Source organism: Zea mays, chromosome 9 (genome assembly GCF_902167145.1).
Source record: "Zea mays cultivar B73 chromosome 9, Zm-B73-REFERENCE-NAM-5.0, whole genome shotgun sequence".
Taxonomy (NCBI): Eukaryota; Viridiplantae; Streptophyta; class Magnoliopsida; order Poales; family Poaceae; genus Zea; species Zea mays.
Window position 1 is genome coordinate 135,545,352 of NC_050104.1, and position 12,964 is coordinate 135,558,315.

A 12,964-nucleotide genomic window follows, 5' to 3' on the forward strand; every position below is an offset into this window, starting at 1 on the left:
TGATCAGTTGCTCGGTGTTGCCTCTAAAACACCGACGTCGCCCTCCAGTCACTCGGCGTCGTATTCAATCACTCGGCGTTGCCTCTAAAACGCTGATATAGTGTTCAGTTGCTCGGCGTTGCCTCTAAAACGCCGACGTCGCCCTCCAGTCACTCGGCGTTGCCTCTAAAAACGCTGATATTGTGTTCAGTCACTCGGCAGTTACTCTAAAAGCGCCGACACCATCTACAAAGTTACTCGGCAACTATTTCTGAAAGCATCAGTTTGATGCCCGAGTTATTCACTTACTCTCTCAAAGGAATTAGCCTCACAAATAAGCAGGACAGTCATCAAGGAGAAGCTAACATCATTCTTTCATTAGAAGGGAAGATAACATACTTACAAATCAACTCTTTATGAGTTGATACTTCCCTACTACTACTACTACATTACATTACATTACTGCTACTACTACTACACTACACTATACTACTCTACACTACTAAATATTACTACATTATTCTAACTATACTATACTAATATCTAAAAGACCAGTGGCATCTAGCCGCTGGCCCTGTTGCTGCCGCCGCCGCTGCCGCCCCTGGTGCTGCCCCTGCTGCTGCCGCCCCGGTTGCTGCCCCTGCTGCCGCCGCCGTCACCGTCCTTGCTGCCGCCGCCGCCGCCCCTGCCGCTGCCGTCACCGTCACCGTCGCCACCGTCGTCGTCGTCGTCGTCGTCGTCGTCGTCGTCGTCCTCGTCCTCGCCGCCGCCGTCCGAGTCCTCCTCATCTGAGGAGTACTCCGACTCATCCGAGCCCTCGAGCCCGGAACACTCGACGACCCGGATGTACGTCCAGACCTCCGCTGCGAGCCCCTGGGAGTCGTCTGAGTCGTCAGACGACTCACGCAGGGGGATGGGAGCCGGAGACCCCTCAGACTCAGAGGAGAACTCCTCCTCTGAGTACTCCGAGTCACCAAACTCCTCCAATGGAGGAGTTGGCTCACGCTTGCGCTTGTTGTTCTTGCCCATGGTGGAAGCAGAAGGGAGAGAAGAAAGGAAAGCAACAGAGAACAGCGAGAGATGTGAAAAAGCGAGAGAGACAACAGCGTTATTTATAGAAGGAGAAGGCAACCGCTCACCTCCAACCGCGGTCACTGAACAGTCGCAAAGCATTCAATAAGCACTTCAACCCGTCTGAAGGCACGTCAGGCGGCTGACGCCGTTTCACGCAACACAACACCCATTGGGACTCCAGTCAACAGCGCGGAGGATATGATTACACTCGTCGTCACATCACATTACTACTCAGAAGCAGCCGGTTAAAACACTCAGCGTACCAAGCCATCCCTTGCCCACACCCATTTGGGGGGACGCCTAGGAATTATCAGTATATTTTTCAAAATGGTCACATCTGTGCAGGGCACGCAGTGAATACCTCAAGACAAAAATGAGATATCAGTAAGGATCAGAGGAAAGCCAAATATAGCCAGTGAAGTACAAAATATGGCCGACAGAAGCGACGCGAAGACTAGACAGAGAACGTCCATCAAACGTCCAACCAATCGCAGAGCAAATAAATTGCACTACCTAGCAAGATATGGAGGGATTGCGAACTCGGCTGCTAAATACAAAATATATGCTGACCTCTGAAGCAAAATATTGATGACATAATGCTGACCTCCAAAGCATAATGCGAATAGCGTCGTGCCAATTTCTACAAACAGAAAGGATAATTTTCAGCAAAGAGACACAAAAGAAAGACCTTCGAATGGATTACCCTCTAAAATCCATTTGAAGGTCGGGGGCTACACCCATTGGGTGCACCTCCGGTGCACCCCATGGATTATCACTCCAAGCCAAGATGGTGCCGACTTCTAAGGCGTGGGACAAGATTAAAACGCAGGAGCACAAATGGAAATAATTTTTGGGGAAGACCTTCGAGTAGATTATTTTCTAAAATCTACTCGAAGCTCGGGGGCTACACCCATTGGGTGCACCTCCGGTGCACCCAATGAAGTTAAGAATCCTACAAATTGAAATGCCGACCTCTAAAGCACAAGCACGAAACTAGGCTTCAGTCTACGAGTGATCAAAGCAGGAGAAGACAACAGGAAGTCATTTTCTTCAAATCACCTGCAAGCTGGACCTGAGATCTTTGGGCTGATTACCTCTAAATAAACCCAAAGATCGGGGGCTTGTGGGGGATAGATATCCCCCGGGTCCACTAAAAGAGTAAAAGACCTCACGAAAGGCCCAAGGGCCCAATAAATCGTAAGGTCATTCTTTCGTGGGCCTGGGGAGAGACAACCAGCAATGCAGATCGACATGAGGCCGGATTGATGCAAACCCGGATGGCCCACAACGTCGAGCGAGTGACCGCAAAAGAGATCCGACTTTCCCGCGCTGGAGCCCCCGTGCAACAGAGCCATGCGAGGATAAGTCGGCAGAACTACATGGAGATAAACTCAAGCAGTTCACTATCTTTTAGCTACTCGTTGTTATCATATCCACATGTATTGCCCCACGGTCGAATATATAAGGCCTAGGGGGCACCCCTTCAGCATGATCGACCCTATTACTTAGCCACCACCTCAACTCTCTGCATTCTCGATTCAGAGAGCTCTCTTGTAACCTCGTTCACCAAGCATACTCACCAGGACGTAGGGTGTTACGCATCTCTAAGCGGCCCGAACCTGTAAACCTTGTCCATTGTCCCTCGTGCAATCGACACGAACCATTTTGCTACAGTTGTTGACACCGTCCTACTCCTAAAAACACCTTGAGGGGCAACCCCGGGTGTGCGGTCGGACCCAAAACACCGACACTTGGTCAGCCTTGGCTACTTACGTGTACTCCGTCGTTTTCAGGATCCACTTTCGAAGTAGTCGAAAAGCACGAAAGACATTCTGGCAGAAAAGATCTTTTTCTGAGGAAAATTTTGACGCAGAGGGGGTTCCCCCCTTTTAGCCCCCGAGGGAGGGTCGGGCTTTGCCGAGGCAAGGCTGACCCTTCCTTGATGACTAGACTTTGTATGTGACCGAGGTGTATGAACGACTTGAAAGCATCTTAAGGGTAGAAGTGACATAGCTGTCGGATGTTCCAAGCGTTGTTGTAGACCTCGCCTTGACTGTTGGCCAGCTTGTACGTTTCGGGCTTCAGAACCTTGGCGACGACGAACGGCCCTTCCCAGGGAGGCGTGAGCTTGTGCCGCCCTCGGGCGTCTTGTCGCAACCGAAGCACCAGGTCGCCCACCTGGAGGTCTCAGGATCGAACCCCTCGGGCGTGGTAGCGTCGCAGGGACTGCTGGTACCGCGCCGAGTGTAGTAAGGCCATGTCCCGAGCCTCTTCCAGCTGGTCCAGTGAGTCTTCTCGATTAGATCGATTGTTGTGGTCGGCGTAGGCCCTCGTCCTTGGGGAACCGTATTCTAAGTCTATGGGCAAGATGGCCTCGGCCCCATAGACTAGAAAGAACGGTGTGAAGCCCGTGGCTCGGCTCGGCGTTGTCCTCAGACTCCAGACCACCGAGGGGAGCTCCTTCATCCATCGCTTGCCGAACTTGTTGAGGTCGTCGTAGATCCGCGGCTTGAGCCCTTGCAGGATCATGCCGTTGGCACGCTCTACTTGCCCATTCGTCATGGGGTGAGCCACGACGGCCCAGTCCACCAGGAACTTTCTGCCGGTGAACTGGGTGCCGTTGTCGGTGATGATGGAGTTCGGGACCCCAAAGCGATGAATGATGTTGGTGAAGAACGCCACCGCCTGTTCGGACCTGATGCTGTTTAGGGGTCGGACCTCGATCCACTTGGAGAATTTGTCGATGGCGACCAACAGGTGCGTGTAGCCCCCGGGTGCCTTCTGCAAGGGGCCGACGAGGTCCAGACCCCATACAGCAAACGACCAGGTGATGGGTATGGTCTGCAGAGCCTGAGCGGGCAGGTGGGTCTGCCTTGCATAGAATTGACACCCTTGGTAGGTGCGGACAATTCTAGTGGCGTCGGCCACCGCGGCCGGCCAGTAGAAGCCTTGTTGGAAGGCGTTTCCAACAAGGGCTCGAGGTGCTGCGTGATGGCCGCAAGCCCCCGAGTGTATCTCTTGTAAGAGCTCCTGGCCTTCGGCGATGGAAATGCATCGCTGGAGGATGCCTGAGGGGCTGCGGTGGTAGAGCTCATTCCCGTCTCCCAGCAAGACGAACGACTTGGCGCGCCGTGCCAACCGCCGAGCTTCGGCTCGGTCGAGGGGTAGCTCTCCTCGGTGGAGATATTGCAGGTACGGGGTCTGCCAGTTTCGATTAGGCGTGGCCCCGCTCCGCTCCTCCTCGACGCGCAGTGCCTCACCCTCGGGGGCCGAGGGTGCCTCGGGCTGGGCCGAGGCCTTCTCGGGCTCGGGTGTGTCGTCGGTCTTGACGGAGGGTTGATGCAGGTCTCGGGAGAAGACGTCCGGGGGAACCGTTGTTCGCCCCGAGGCTATTTTAGCCAGCTCGTCCGCAGTCTCGTTGTAGCGTCGGGCGATGTGGTTGAGCTTGAGCCCGTAGAACTTGTCTTCGAGGCGCCGAACATCATCGCAGTAGGCTTCCATCTTCGGGTCGCGGCAGTGGGAGTTCTTCATGACTTGGTCGATGACGAGCTGCGAGTCACCGCGAGCGTCGAGGCGTCGGACCCCTAGCTCGATGGCGATGCGCAACCCGTTGACCAGAGCCTCGTACTCGGCCACATTGTTGGACGCCGGGAAATGGAGGCGTAGCACGTAGCGTAGGTGCTTCCCGAGGGGCGAGATGAAGAGCAGGCCTGCGCCTGCTCCTGTCTTCATCAGCGACCCATCGAAAAACATAGTCCAGAGTTCCGGTTGGATCGGAGCTGTTGGGAGCTAGGTGTCGACCCATTCAGCCACAAAGTCCGCCAAGACCTGGGACTTGATGGCCTTCCGAGGGGCGAACGAGATCGTTTCGCCCATGATTTCCACCGCCCACTTTGCAATTCTACCCGAGGCCACTCAGCACTGGATGATCTCCCCCAGGGGGAAGGATGACACCACAGTTACCGGATGAGACTCAAAGTAGTGTCGCAACTTCCACCGCGTCAGGATCACCGCGTACAGCAGCTTCTGAATTTGTGGGTAGCGGATCTTGGTCTCGGACAGTACCTCACTGATGAAGTAGACTGGCCTCTGGACGGGCAATGCATGCCCCTCTTCTCGTCTCTCAACCACAATCACGGCGCTAACCACCTGAGTGGTAGCGGCGACGTAGATCAAGAGGGCTTCTCTGGCAGCGGGGGGCACCAAGATGGGCGCGTTCGTGAGGAGCGCCTTCAGGTTTCCGAGGGCTTCCTCGGCCTCAGGGGTCCAAGTGAAGCACTCGGCCTTCCTTAAGAGGTGGTACAGAGGCAGGCCTCTTTCACCGAGGCGCGAGATGAAACGGCTCAGAGCCGCAATGCATCCCGTGATCCTCTGTACGCCTTTTAAGTCCTTGATGGGCCCCATGTTGGTGATGGCCGCGATTTTCTCCGGGTTGGCCTCGATGCCCCGCTCGGAGACGATGAACCCCAAGAGCATGCCTCAGGGGACCCCGAAGACACACTTCTCAGGATTGAGTTTTACGCCTTTCACCTTGAGACACCGGAATGTCGTTTCAAGATCGGAAAGGAGGTCGGAGGCTTTCCTCGTTTTGACTACAATGTCATCGACGTAGGCCTCGACCGTTCGACCAATGTGTTCGCCGAACACGTGGTTCATGCACCGTTGGTACGTTGCACCCGCATTCCTCAAACCAAACGGCATGGTAACATAGCAGTACATGCCGAAGGGTGTGATGAAAGAAGTCGCGAGCTGGTCGGACTCTTTCATCCTGATCTGGTGATACCCTGAGTAGGCATCGAGGAAAGACAAGGTTTCGCACCCAGGAGTGGAATCCACGATTTGATCGATGCGAGGCAGAGGGTAGGGAACTTTCGGACATGCTTTGTTTAGACCAGTGTAGTCTACACACATCCGCCATTTCCCTCCTTTCTTTCTCACAAGCACAGGGTTGGCAAGCCACTCGGGATGGAATACCTCTTTGATGAACCCTGCCGCCATTAGCTTGTGGATCTCCTCGCCTATGGCTCTGCGCTTTTCTTCGTCGAATCGGCGTAGAGGCTGCTTCACGGGTCGGGCTCTCGCTCGGATATCCAGCGAGTGCTCGCCGACATCCCTCGGTATGCCAGACATGTCCGAGGGACTCCACGCGAAAACGTCGGCGTTTGCGCGGAGGAAGTCGATGAGCACTGCTTCCTATTTGGGGTCGAGCTCGGAGCCGATCCGGATCTGCTTGGAGGCGTCGTTGCTGGGGTCGAGAGGGACGGATTTAACCGTCTCCACTGGCTCGAAGTTGCCGGCGTGGTGCTTCACGTCTGGCGCCTCCTTAGAGAGGCTCTCCAGGTCGGCGATGAGGGTCTCGGATTCGGCGAGGGCCTCGGCGTACTCCACGCACTCCACGTCGCATTCGTACGCGTGTCGGTACGTGGGGCCGACGGTGATGACCCCGTTGGGGCCCGTCATCTTGAGCTTGAGGTAGGTGTAGTTGGGGACGGCCATGAACTTGGTGTAGCATGGCCTCCCCAGCACTGCGTGGTAGGTTCCTCGAAACCCGACCACCTCGAACGTGAGGGTCTCCCTTCGGAAGTTGGAGGGTGTCCCAAAGCAGACGGGTAGATCGAGTTGTCCGAGGGGCTGGACGCGTTTCCCGGGGATGATCCCGTGAAAAGGCACAGCGCCTGCCCGGACCGAGGATAGATCGATCCGCAGGAGCCCAAGGGTCTCGGCGTAGATGATGTTGAGGCTGCTGCCTCCGTCCATGAGGACCTTGGTGAGCCTGATGTTGCCGATGACGGGGTCGACAACGAGCGGATATTTCCTCGGGCTCGGCACGCGGTCGGGATGGTCGCCCTGGTCGAAGGTGATGGGCTTGTCGGACCAGTCTAGGTAGACTGGCGCCACCACCTTTACCGAGCAGACCTCCCGACGCTCTTGCTTGCGGTGCCGAGCCGAGGCGTTCGCCACTTGCCCACCGTAGATCATGAAACAGTCGTGGACCTCGGGGAACTCTCCTACCTTGTGATCCTCCTTCTTATCGTCATCGCGGGCCCTGCCACCTTCTGCAGGTGGCCCGGCCTTGTGAAAGTGGCGCCAAAGCATGGCGCACTCCTCAAGGGTGTGCTTGATGGGCCCCTGATGATAGGGGCACGGCTCCTTCAGCATCTTGTCGAAGAGATTGGCACCTCCGGGAGGTTTCCGAGGGTTCTTGTACTCGGCGGCGGCGACAAGGTCCGCGTCGGCGGCGTCGCGTTTCGCTTGCGACTTCTTCTTGCCTTTCTTCTTGGTGCCGCGCTGAGTTGACGCCTCAGGGACATCTTCCGGTAGGCGGCCCTGGGGCTGCTTGTCCTTCCGGAAGATGGCCTCAACTGCCTCCTGGCCAGAGGCGAACTTGCTGGCGATGTCCATCAGCTTGCTCCCCCTGGTGGGGGTCTTGTGACCCAGCTTGCTCACCAGGTCGCGGCAGGTGGTGCCGGCGAGGAACACGCCGATGACATCCGAATCAGTGACGTTGGGCAGCTCGGTGCGCTGCTTCGAGAATCGCCGGATGTAGTCCCGGAGAGACTCCCCTGGCTGCTGGCGGCAGCTTCAGAGACCCCAGGAGTTCCCTGGGCGCACGTACGTGCCCTGGAAATTGCCGGCGAAGGCTTGGACCAGGTCGTCCCAGTTGGAGATCTGCCCCAGAGGCAGGTGCTCCAGCCAGGCTCGAGCGGTGTTGGAGAGGAACAGGGGGAGGTTGCGGATGATGAGGTTGTCATCGTCCGTTCCACCCAGGTGGCAGGCCAGCCGGTAGTCCGCGAGCCACAGTTCCGGTCTCGTCCCCCCCCCCCCCCCCGAGTACTTTGTGATAGTAGTCGGGGTTCGGAACCGGGTCGGGAACGGCGCCCGTCGTATGGCACGGCTGAAAGCCTGCGGACCGGGTGGTTCGGGCGAGGGACTCCGATCCTCCCCGCTGTCATAGCGTCCCCCACGCCTGGGGTGGTAGCCTCGGCGCACCCTCTCGTCAAGGTAGGTTCGACGGTTGCGGTGAGGGTGTTTGTTGCCGAGGCGACCCGGGGCCGCAGGCGCTGTGTTGCGCGTGCGCCCGGTGTGGACCGAGGCTTCCCGCATGAATCGGGAAGTCGCGGCGCGATGTTTCGAGGGGTACCCCTGCCTTCGGGAGGCAGAGCTTTCGGCCCGTCGGACCGCGGCATCCTCCAGGAGATTCTTGAACTCTCCCTGGATACGCCGCCCCTCAGTGGTTGATGGCTCCGGCATCGCGCGGAGAAGTATTGCCGCTGCAGCCAGGTTCTGGCCGACCCCACTGGAAACCGGTGGCGGCCTTACCCTGACATCGTCGGCGATGCGGTGCTGGATGCCCTGGGGTAGATGACGCACTTCTCCGCCGGAGGTTGGCCCGCCCATTCCTGCCCAATGTCCCAGCGGAACGGCTCAAGTGTTCCTGCTCCCTCGTCGAGCCTTGCCTGCATCTCGCGGATTTGCTCGAGCTGTGGGTCATGACCCCCCGCCGGGACGGGGACCACAGCTAGCTCCCGAAGGATGTCAACGCGAGGCACAGGCCTAGGGGGATCACCGTTCTCCGACATACCAAGATGGTTGCCTTCGTCGGGACCCCTAGATCGACGTGGAAACATTCACGACTTGGGCCGCAGTCCTCGTCACCGAGGCTGCGGCTACCGTCGGAACAGTCGGAAAGGCAGTAGTCGCATGCGGTCATAAAGTCCCGCATGGCACTGGGGTTACCAAGTCCGGAGAAATCCCAACTAAAGTCGGGCTCGTCATCTTCCTCGGAACCCGAGGGCCTGTAGGTCGAGACGGCCGTCAGCCGGTCCCAGGGTGACCGCATACAATACCCCAGAGGGTTTGGACTCGCCTCTATGAGAGCGTCCACCAAAGCGAAGTCGCTTGGTGGGTCGAGGCTGAATCCAAAAGGCACGAGATGGGAATCGGTCGGTACCTCTTGGTCGACGGGCGGTGACGAAGTCACGTCAGGGGCAGACTGCACCGTCGTCTCAGGTACGAGGGTGACGCCCAGCATGTCCTTTGCGAGCGTGCTGGCGTCGTCCATTTGCTTGGGGTTGGCGTGTTGTAGGGAGACAGCGCTCGTCTTCGTCTCAGACGCGAGGTCGATGCCCGACGTGCCCCCCGTTGGGGCGCCGACGCCGTCGACTCGCTCGACAACCGACGAGGTGCCGCCTCCTGCTTGGCCTTGGTTGCCCCGCCTCCTCCTCCGTCGGCGGGGGAGGGGACGGGACAAGCCCGAATGTTGTTCTTCCACCACGTGGGGAAGACATCGTCGATTCCGCCGCCGGCGGGCAGGTTGTCGGCCGCCATTGTCGCTGTCGCGCGGCGGGAGAAGGAGTATCATGTCGTAGCTGCTGTCGAGGGACATGAACTCAAGACTCCCGAAACGGAGCATTGTCCCGGGCTGGAAAGGTTGCTGGAGACTGCCCATCTGGAGCTTGACGGGAAGCTGTTCGTCAACACGCAGCAGGCCCCTACCTGGCGCGCCAACTGTCAGCGTTTCGAACCCGGGGGGTCCCTGGACCGACGAGTAAATTGTCGCCGCGTGCCCCAGCCCAGATGGGTCGGCGCGAGATGGAGCGCGAAGGGGGGAAGAAGCCGGAGGGAGACAGGCGTAAAGGGGAAACCCGCGGCCTTCGTGTTTGTCCCGCGCCCAGGTCGGGTGCGCTTGCAGTAGGGGGTTACAAGCATCCACGCGGGAGGGAGCGAGCAGCTTACGCGAGCGCCGTCCCGTCCTTCCCCGCGCGGCCAACCCTCTGTAAGAGGGCCCTGGACCTTCCTTTTATAGGCGTAAGGAAAGTATCCAGGTGTACAATGGGGGGTGTAGCAGTGTGCTAACGTGTCTAGCGGAGGAGAGCTAGTGCCCTAAGTACATGCCATCGTGGCAGCCGGAGAGGTTTTGGCACCCGGTTCGTGTGGTGTCATGGCCGTCGGAGGAGCGCTGGAGCCTAGCGGAAGGACAACTGTCGGGGCTGTCGAGTCCTTGCTGACGTCCCCTTGCTTCCGTAAGGGGGCTGAGAGCCGCCGTCGTCATAGAGCATGCGGGGCGCCATCATTACTTGTTTACCGGGGCGAGCCAGATGGGACGCCGGTCTTGTTCCCCGTAGCCTGAGTTAGCTTGGGGTAGGGTAATGATGGCGCCTCCTGTGACGTGGTCGGTCCGAGCCCTGGGTTGGGCGAGGTGGAGGCTCCTCCAAGGTCGAGGTCGAGTCTGTCTTCCAAGGCCGAGGTCAAGTCCGAGCCCCTCGGTTGGGCGAGGCGGAGACCGTCGGCTGAGGCCAGGGCTGAGTCCGAGCCCTAGGGTCAGGCGAAGTGGAGTTCGTCGTCTTCTGGGGCTGAGCCCGAGTCTGAGCCCTGGGGTCGGGCGATGCGGAGTTCGTCGTCTTCCGGGGCTGAGCCCGAGTCCGAGCCCTGGGGTCGGGCGATGCGGAGTTCATCGTCTTCTGGGGCTGAGCCCGAGTCCAAGCCCTGGGGTCGGGCGAAGCGGAGTTCGTCGTCTTCCGGGGCTGAGCTCGAGTCCGAGCCCTGGGGTCGGGTGATGCGGAGTTCGTCGTCTTCCGGGGCTGAGCCCGAGTCCGAGCCCTAGGGTCGGGCGAAGTTCGTCGTCTTCCGGGGCTGAGCCCGAGTCCAAGCCCTGGGGTCGGGCGATGCGGAGTTTCCTATGGCGCCTGAGGCCGGACTTGGCTGTTGTCAGCCTCACTCTGTCGAGTGGCACAACAGTCGGAGCGGCGCAGGCGACGCTGTCCTCTTGTCAGGCCGGTCAGTGGAACGGCGAAGTGACTATGGTCACTTCGGCTCTGTCGACTGAAGGGCGCGCGTCAGGATAAGGTGTTAGGCCACCTTTGCATTAAATGGTCCTGCGATACGGTCGGTCGGCGTGGCGATCGGGCCAAGGTTGCTTCTTGGCGAAGACTGGGCCTCGGGCGAGCCGAAGGTGTGTCCGTTGCTTGAGGGGGCCCTCGGGCGAGACGTGAATCCTCCGGGGTCGGCCGCCCCCTGGGCTCGGGCGAGGCGAGATCGTGTCCCTTGAGTGGACCGAGCCTTGACTTAATCGCACCCATCAGGCCTTTGTAGTTTTGTGCTGATGGGGGTTACCAGCTGAGATAAGGAGTCTTGGGGGTACCCCTAATTATTGTCCCCGACAATCTGGGTATGGTAATTCTTTACCATTTGTTCTTTCACTTTGTAATTCACCTGAGTGGTGGATGGACAGTGGTGCAAATATTCATGTGTGTGCTGATGCCTCTATGTTCTTCTCCTACCAGATCGGAAGGTCTAGCGCTTGTTAATGGGAAATAGGTCGCGTGCTCATGTTCTTGGTGTGGTACGGTCATTCTGAAGTTTACTTTAGGAAAGACGATGCCATTGAAGAGCGTGCAACATGTGCCCTCTATCAAGAAGAATCTCGTTAGTGCTTCGATGCTATGTCGAGATGGATACAAAGTTGCTCTTGAGAATGTGTTGTGTCGAAACATGGTACTTTTGTTGGTAAAGGATATGACTACGGAGGCTTGTTCCGCTTATCACTGCATGATGTGTGTAATAAAATGGTGAATTCTGTTAATTTTTCTGATGAGTCAGATTTATGGCATTCACGTTTTTGTCATGCAAGCTTTGGCTGTCTTATGCGGTTAGCAAATCTAAATCTAATTCCTAAATTTAACTTGGTCAAAAAGTCTAAGTGCCATGTGTGTGTTGAATCAAAACAACCCTGCAAGCCTCACAAGGCTGTTGAGGCGAGGAATTTGGCACCTCTAGAGCTTATTCATTCTGATTTGTGCGAGATGAATGGAATTTTGACAAAAAGGTGGTAAAAGATACTTTCTCACTTTTTTAGATGACTCCATTAGATTTTGCTATGTGTATCTCTTAAAAACAAAGGATAAAGCGTTTAATTATTTTAAGACCTATAAAGCTGAAGTTGAGAACCAACTTGAGCGGAAAATAAAACGGTTAAGATCCGATCGAGGTGGAGAATATTTCTCTAATGTGTTCGATGAGTTCTGCGTGGAACATGGTATTATTCATGAAAGGACACCGCCATTCTCACCACAATTCAATGGGATTGCTGAAAGGAAAAACCACACTCTAACAGATTTGGTGAATGCGATGTTGAGTACAGCGGGATTATCCAAGGCATGGTGGGGTGAGGCGATTTTGACGGCGTATCATGTCCTGAATAGAGTTCCAACAAAGAACAAAGAGATCACACCATTTGAGGAATGGGAAAAGAGAAGATTAAATCTCTCATATTTGTGCACTTGGTGTTGCTTGGCTAAAGTGAATGTGCCAATCAACAAAAAGCGTAAACTTGGGCCTAAAACTGTTGATTGTATATTCCTTGGGTACTCTTTTCACAACACTGGGTATAGGTTCTTAATTATAAAATCTGATGTGCCTGATATGTATGTTGATACTATCATGGAATCAAGAGACGCAACATTTTTTGAGAATGAGTTTCCCAAGAAGAATACACCTAGTGATACAAGTCATGAGACTATAATTCCACATGAGCACGAACTGTCTATTCCTATAGATCATGCTGAGGATCCTCATGTGCACATCCCTGAGGAGGATGACACTATAGTCACTCGAAAGAGCAAGAGACAGAGGGTTGCAAAATCCTTTGGTAATGACTTTATAGTGTACCTTGTGGAAGACACACCAACTACCATTAGTGAGGCATATTCCTCTCCTGATGCTGACTTATGGAAGGAAGCAGTAAGGAGTGAGATGGAATCTATTATGTCTAATGGAACTTGGGAGGTCGTTGACCGTCCTTATGGTTGTCAACCTATAGGTTACAAATGGATCTTCAAGAAAAAGCTTAGGCCTGATGGTACAATCGAGAGGTACAAGGCAAGGCTTGTGGCCAAAGGATATATCCAAAAAG